Below are 7,472 nucleotides of genomic sequence, written 5' to 3'. Positions count from 1 at the left end.
TTAAACTAAGCAAAACACACCATGCAGGCAGAAAATGTATGCTTGTAATGTTACGAGTCTCAAACTAGTGAAACTACCGTAGCAAATGATTTTGATTGGGGTTCAATACTCTCCACTTTCCTAGATGACAGCCCTGGAAAACAGGATCATTTAGTCAGTGAATGAAAGAGCGAACCGCCATCTTCATATACAAATCTCTGTATCTTTATTACAAATTTATCAAATCATGGTATAAAACAATAACATTTCCCTAGTGTAAACATGTTTCAGTTTCAAAGTCCATTTGTGTTAATTTCAATTTTAAACACCTCAATACAGTTTTCTTTCTCTTTACTATTCACATATCAATGGGTGACATCTTTCACATCCATATTCACAAAATAATCATGTCTTTGCAACAATCAACATCACTCTTTCTTTAAAGTGCAGTAATATCACCGGGATAAATCATGTTTTAAGCTATATAATTATATACATATATATATAATTATTAATACTAATGCAACAGTGTGAATCATAAACCCTCTTTGGCTGTAAATGAATATTTAAATGACTTTAGAGTCACAACATGAATAATGCACATAGGGAAAACTATTTAACTTATAAAACATTGTTAAACTCGTTCAGACACTTAACTGTTTCTGTATATCTTCAGTGATAACTCCCTTTTAGTAAGGAAAACAGGATCATTTAGTCAGTGAATGAAAGAGCGAACCGCCATCTTCATATACAAATCTCTGTATGAGAGAAGAGGACGGCGCCCGTCACCTCGGTACCGCAGCACAACGATACCTGCACTTTGGTTCCACTTTCTTCGGTCCCCCCTACCTTAATATTATCCTACACAAAGAAGGTTGCAATTCTAACAAACGACTGCGTATTATCACAAACACATATCTTATGAATATTAACTTGTGTTATAAATCAAGGTGTATCACAGTAACAGCGAAACTCTGATTCGGGGATTAGAACTCTTGATATCTGGCAACCGCACTCATGAATGCTCGTAGTAGAGGCGTGTAGAGCAGTCTGAAATAACATTTTGTCTCCTTTTTTGACGAAAATAAAAAGAGGTTTTGGTAAAGTTTTTATCTTTTTGAATACATTTTAGTCTTGTCTTATTTCGTCAATGAAATTGCATGTTGATATAGTCTTAGTTATCATTTATTGACCTTATTGTCGTCTCCTCTTCTCTCGTTTTAGTCATGGGAAAAAAACTTTTTTAACTTCGTTAACGAAATGAACACTAGTTTGTTCAAGTGTGTGAAACTATGGTTGAGGACTAGGCGCCAAACAGAATGAATTAGCCTAACAATTTCTGGGGACAAGAAGCATATTTTTTTAATGGTGGCCATTAGCTTAAGATACTTTTTTCAAAAACATAAATGTTACTCACTCCAAACTTTGGTAGTGTAGTGTCAAATGGTAGTATATATAGTGCTAATATTTAATTAGTATATAATTAATTATTAGCAATATATAGGCCTACACTACCATTGTCATTGTATTTTTCTCCCTAAAAGTGTGAAATAGACATCATGCATACACACACTACCACTAACTGAGGTCATATGAATTCTCATCGTGTTCACTTTGTGTGGTTTTTGAAACATCAACTTTAGAGGTCCCGTGCACTTGCCTCATATGCTGACAGATTGTTTTTAAAGCATTTTTGTTTGTGTTCATCTGAAGAAACAATGTCATATGCATCTGGGATGGCATCAGGGTGAGTAAATTAGTTTTCATTTTAGGGTTAAAGGGTTAATACAAATGTGGACACTTAAAAATCCCCAGGCACTGAAAAGCCCTACCATTTCTGCCATATAGTGTGAATTTAAATATCTTTAATTTAACAGACCCAGATTTCTGATCTCAAATTGCCCTTGCTGTAAATTAGCATGGCCTGTGGATCCTCTCTGAGTCTCTGTATCTGCAAATAGACTTAAAAGGCAAGCAAAATTGCCAATAAATTTATTGCCGTTAAGTCTTCTCAAGTCTTCTTATTAAGTGATCATTTCTGGTCTTCACTAACACTTGGTTCATATGGTAGCGATAATCAACTTGTTGATATTCAAGAGGATCAACCCAAATGCGAATGTTTAGTTTTTGAGATGAAAAATCTAATTTTCCCATGCTTGCCTCTTGGTCTGTTGGCATGTGTGTGTGTGCCACCATGGCCATTCTTGTTTGAGTTATTAATGTGGACTTGATATTGATTCCTTTTTTTTTTTTTTTCATCATGAGTCATTTATCTATGATTACACTTGAGTGCAGTAGTGGCCTTTGTCAATAATTAATATCACTCCAGTCAGTATGAGCTCCTGATGTTTTTAGAGGGACTTCCTCAACAAAATAAAGTGAACCGATCCCTTAAATCCAAAACAAACCTGACCCGTGATAATATGAAATCCGTTCTTTGTGGATATTTAATTGTTTGTTCTCTGTAGAGGTCCTCCATCACTGTGCCAACTGCAGGTTTATTGTACATTTTACTCACAGGTCCTATTTTCTATGGCATGCCGAGTAAAATCTCATGGCAGAGGGTTTATTACCATTATCAAATACCACTTGCGGAGCGCGATTGCTCTGTGTTGTGGAAATTGACGATGGTATTTTAAAACCTCTGCGTAATAAACTGCCAGGCTCCTGTTCTCATTTTTTTTACTGACCTTCTGTGGCGTTCCATACTTCAGGGTCGTAAACTATCGATCTGAAGCAGAGCAAACAGAGCGGGGAGTCACCGCAGCAAGCGGGTATGGGGTCTGGGGTCTGCTGGATCTACGACAATCTTATTAATGCATGACTCAGAACTAATTTACGCTCTGTAAACCCACAGTTAGAGTAGGGCTTGCTATTTAACAATCTATAACATCACGATCTCTAAACACAAAATAGACCATTGCAGGCATTATCAGATCTTATGGGGGCGTGTTAGTGTGGGGAAGGAGGGGTCTTGCTCTATACGTTTTATTCTTATTCATTTTGTGTCAGAGCAGTGTGCTTCGACCATATTAAGTGATCATTTCTGGTCTGCACTAACACTTGGTTCATATGGTAGCGATAATCAACTTGTTGATATTCAAGAGGATCAACCCAAATGCGAATGTTTAGTTTTTGAGATGGAAAATCTAATAGATTGTTTGGGCCAATGAATGTTTGCTCACCTTAACAACCGAGCAGACGTATTCATTTGTTTCATTAGAAAGTCAGATCGGAAGATAGGAGTCATTCCAGCCATTGCTATGAGCCAGCAGCTTATGTGTAAATTAAGAACCCATGCTTACTATGGGTGTGCAGCAACTATCTGTATAAGTATCAATTATCTGTATTTGGACAGAATCGCGTATGGGTGGAGCTTAAAATGGAAGTGCATAACTGGAATTGAGGTGGACATAATCCAGCCCTCTGTCCCACCCCCCTGCTGTGAAGCGGAGTTCCTCCACAGCCGGGCCGCTCTCACTGCCCCAGCACAGCCTGCTAAAGCCATCAGATTCTGGCCAGGGAGCCAACCTCAATGGACTTACTCTTCCAAATGGAGCCATTTATCCATCTGCTCAGCCCTATTTCTGACTTCAATCTCAGTTGATCAAAGCTGCACAATGTCCAAGTCTTTCTGTCTCTAAGCAGCTGTAGTTGCTCTAGAGGAAGATTGAGGTTTTGGGGGTAGTACAGGAAGCAAAAGGTTATAAAAAGCTGGGTTATATGTAATGTCAGAAATCACGACACAGCATCTTTCTTTCTCTCTCTGGAAAACCTGTCAGATTAAATCAGCTAGCATGACAAGAAATTCTGAAATATTTATCTCCATGAATGCTGATGTTCTAAGACCACAAGCTGGTAGACTGGAGGAATTGAATGCTGAAATCACTCAAGGCCATTTACCACAACTAGCAAAAAGCTTCTCTTTTATTCATGTGTTTATTGGCTTCTCCCGAGGAGAGGAGCTCATGGAGCCTCACAAATAGAAACACAGAATATTGTGGTTGTGATGATACTTGAGATTTTATTTCAGAAACCGAGGCTGTTTAGTAATCCCAGACGTGCAATTGAAATGATGTCTTGGAGAATATTTTCAGCTTGTCAAGTAAAGCGTGAGAAAGGATCTGTTTAGAGCAGTCATTTAGAGCTACAGGTTACTGTATTCTTGGCATTACACAGAGTGCTGTCAGAGCCAGATAACAGCAGGCCCAAATAATAAAACCATATGTTATTTATGTCTGTGTATGACAGCTGACCTGCATTCAGAGCCTGTGGACTGTGAGAGTAACTACCATTTTGAAGTCACCGCACACATATGTAGGTGGAATATTCATTGTGGAAACCTGTAATTGTCACCTTTTAGAATGTTTTGTGTGTGTGCGTGTGTGTGTGTGTGTGAGAGAGAGAGAGAAGGAGGGAGTGAGGGGGAGAGAGAGAGAGAGAGAGAGAGAGAGAGAGAGAGAGAGAATGCATTTAGGTTGATTTAGTGGTGTCAAACAATATTTTTGACTTACAATCTACATGTAAATGTTACTTCATGATTACTTCATACATATTTTTTTATATAACTGTCTTTAGATATGCTCTCAGGTTAAGGGTTTTAGGTTCAGTATTCTCAGTGGCTTGTTCAGCTAGAAATGACAAGGGTGTTGCTTTTAAAGACATTTCTTTTATGTTCTTAAAAGGATAGTTCATCCAAAAATTATCATTCTCTCACCACACTGTGAAAGTAATTTTTGAATGTCTAATTAAAATAAAAAGATTATTGGAATGTTTTACAAGAAAATACTGTTTCAGTCCTTCTACTTCAAAATTTCATGTTTAATTCAATGTGTTACTTGCTTTGTGTTACTTATTGTAATTGTTTGTGAAATTTACTAGCAATTTTTGAGTGTTTTTAAGTACATGTTTTTCATTGCATCAGAAGATATTTGGAATTGGATTATATTAGAAGATAACATACTGTATTTGAAAGTTTCAAAGTGTCCTTGCAGTGAAAGTCAGTATAGGGTCCACAACAACATTTGACCAAAAAATCGCTTAAACATTTGCCTTTACTATGCCTTTAAGTGTTTTATAGAGTGTAATATAAACCTTCTGTTAGTGTAATACACTAACAGAGCTTAAACAGTGGATCACATAATGTGCTCCATCAGTTGTTTCTCTTAAAAGCTGTATTATTTTTTTAATCCAGTTTCGCTCCATTTATTCAGTAAAGAATTCCAACAACATTTGTTGTCACAGAATTGCTTAATGGAGTGTAAAAACACATAACAAATAAAATATAAATAATAAAAAGATAGACGATGACAACAAATATGAATGGTATGTTATTGTGCTCTCTAAACATGTGCTCTGTTGAGGTTTCTGAGGTTGTGGTTTGAGTGAGTTTAGCACAGCTGTGCACTTTTAAGATGATGATGGTTGTGCAGTTGGCTGTCTTACAGCTCTCCATCAGTATGAGTGTGTGTGTGTGTGTGTGTGTGTGTGTGTGTGTGTGTGTGTGTGTGCGCGTGCGCGCGTATAATGCTCTTTACAGTGAATCACCATTTTATTGATTTCACTTAAGACAAACACACACGTGAAGAACACTTCACATCCGTTTCCCAGCCACATGACTCTGACCTTGACCTTTGCATCTGCTCTTGATCTGTGCTTGAGCTCCCACAGATTTTCCTCCTCCGCAATTCTGTTCTCTTCTCTGATCCTCCATCATATTACCCATTCATCTCTCTCTTTCTTTGGCACTGAGTGGTGCAGTATGTCGATGGAGAGAGAACTGCTGATACTGCTTTGGCTGTAAATGTCCGCATAAAGCCTGATCCTGTCAAGAATGTATGTATTCAGGAACTTTTGGTTTCTAGACCCATGTCCACTCTCCTTTCTTTATGCCCATCAAAATCTAATGTTCCCAAATCCAATGAGATTTTTTGTAACTTTGAGTTTCTGAAAAGTTTGCAGTTTCCCTCTGCTGTTCTGTTATGTGCTGGGTTTACTATAACAGTGTAAACCAGGGTTGGGTACAATTCAGAAAGTTCTTAAAACTTTCAGACATTTTTTTTTGTCAAGTCGTCATTAGACGTTTCACTGATGAAACTTCCTTTTCTATTAAAGATCACACATTACATGAATTTCAGGTTAATTCTGCATAGATTTGAATTTTGACTTGTACTTCTGCATCCTGTTTGCTACCTCAATTCAAATTCATAAATTAAAGTGGAATTTAAAAAAAACTTTCTATATTTAAACTGCATAAGATTTTCTCCCTTAAATGGAAAGTTCCCCCCAAAATTACAATTATTTCATTATTTTCTTACTCTCATGTTGTTCCAAGCTTTATGATGTTTTTTCCTCCATGGAACACAACAATAATTGCATGAAAGTAGTCCATTTCTCAGCCACATGACTCTGACCTTTGCATTTGCTCTTAACATAACGGATAGGCTTTATATATGTGATGCACCATAATTTGGAATCATTCTGACCTAGTTTTATGCTCTGAATCCAAAGTTTTCAGCTTTTTTTTTTAAATTCAAACATACATTAAATAATTAAGACGTCAGTAACAGGCTAAGCATAAAATGCATTTGTAATAACTGGACAATTACATGAGAGATTATAGCTAAGTTCATTGCATATTGCGACTTGGAATGATAGAGCACGTCACATACACTCTTTTTGAAGCCATACAGTAACTTGTGGTACAGACTTAACTTTAAGTCATTAATCACTTGTTCCAAAGGCAGAGCAGATGTTAAAAGGCTGTTGTCTATGGCACTGAATATCTACAGCGGTGTACTCAAGCATACATGCACTGTCCGTGGTGCTGAAGATCTGCTTGTGTGTACTCATGTACATATGCACTGTCCGTGGTGCTGAAAGTCTCCCTACATACAGTATATGCTTCTGAATGCTTGCTTGCCATACTTTTGCTTTTTGATTGCCGCCTTACAACAGCTCTCTCTATCTGCCATTATCATCCTTTTTTAATACAGTCATATCACATATTGAAGCTCAGTCTGTACACTTCACAAGCTATTAGTGCTGATAGATGTGCTCTTCGGGGAAGGAAAAATGTCCTCCAGTGTTTAACTATATGGCTAATAGTGGTCCATTTTCAGCTTTCTGAGGAAGGCACTTTTCATTGTTTGAAACAGTGGCATTTTGCTAAGGCCATTAGCAGGGCTGGGCTCTCACAAGGGGGTTCACCGTCGTGTGTGTGCTTCTCCATTGAGCTGTTTTTTTCCCTTCGATAGTGGTATTGTACTGCACAAGGAAAAGTGTGGTCTCTGTATGACACCGAAAATAGCAGCACACTATCATGACAGCTTGTAATAATTTGTGTGAGATGGTGAAATCATATGATCTTGTATGACTTTTTTTCTTATCAGTCATGGTTAGGTTTAGTGGTTGAGGTTGACATTTATGCTTAGATTTAAGGTTTGGATTGTATGTTTTCGCATGATTTTACAATTTACTTCAAAATTATGCTG

Source organism: Sinocyclocheilus grahami, unplaced genomic scaffold, assembly GCF_001515645.1.
Source record: "Sinocyclocheilus grahami isolate Dianchi unplaced genomic scaffold, SAMN03320097.WGS_v1.1 scaffold127.1, whole genome shotgun sequence".
In the NCBI taxonomy this organism is placed as follows: domain Eukaryota; kingdom Metazoa; phylum Chordata; class Actinopteri; order Cypriniformes; family Cyprinidae; genus Sinocyclocheilus; species Sinocyclocheilus grahami.
The sequence above is the reverse complement of the archived record's forward strand: the minus strand, read 5'-3'. Positions refer to the sequence as shown.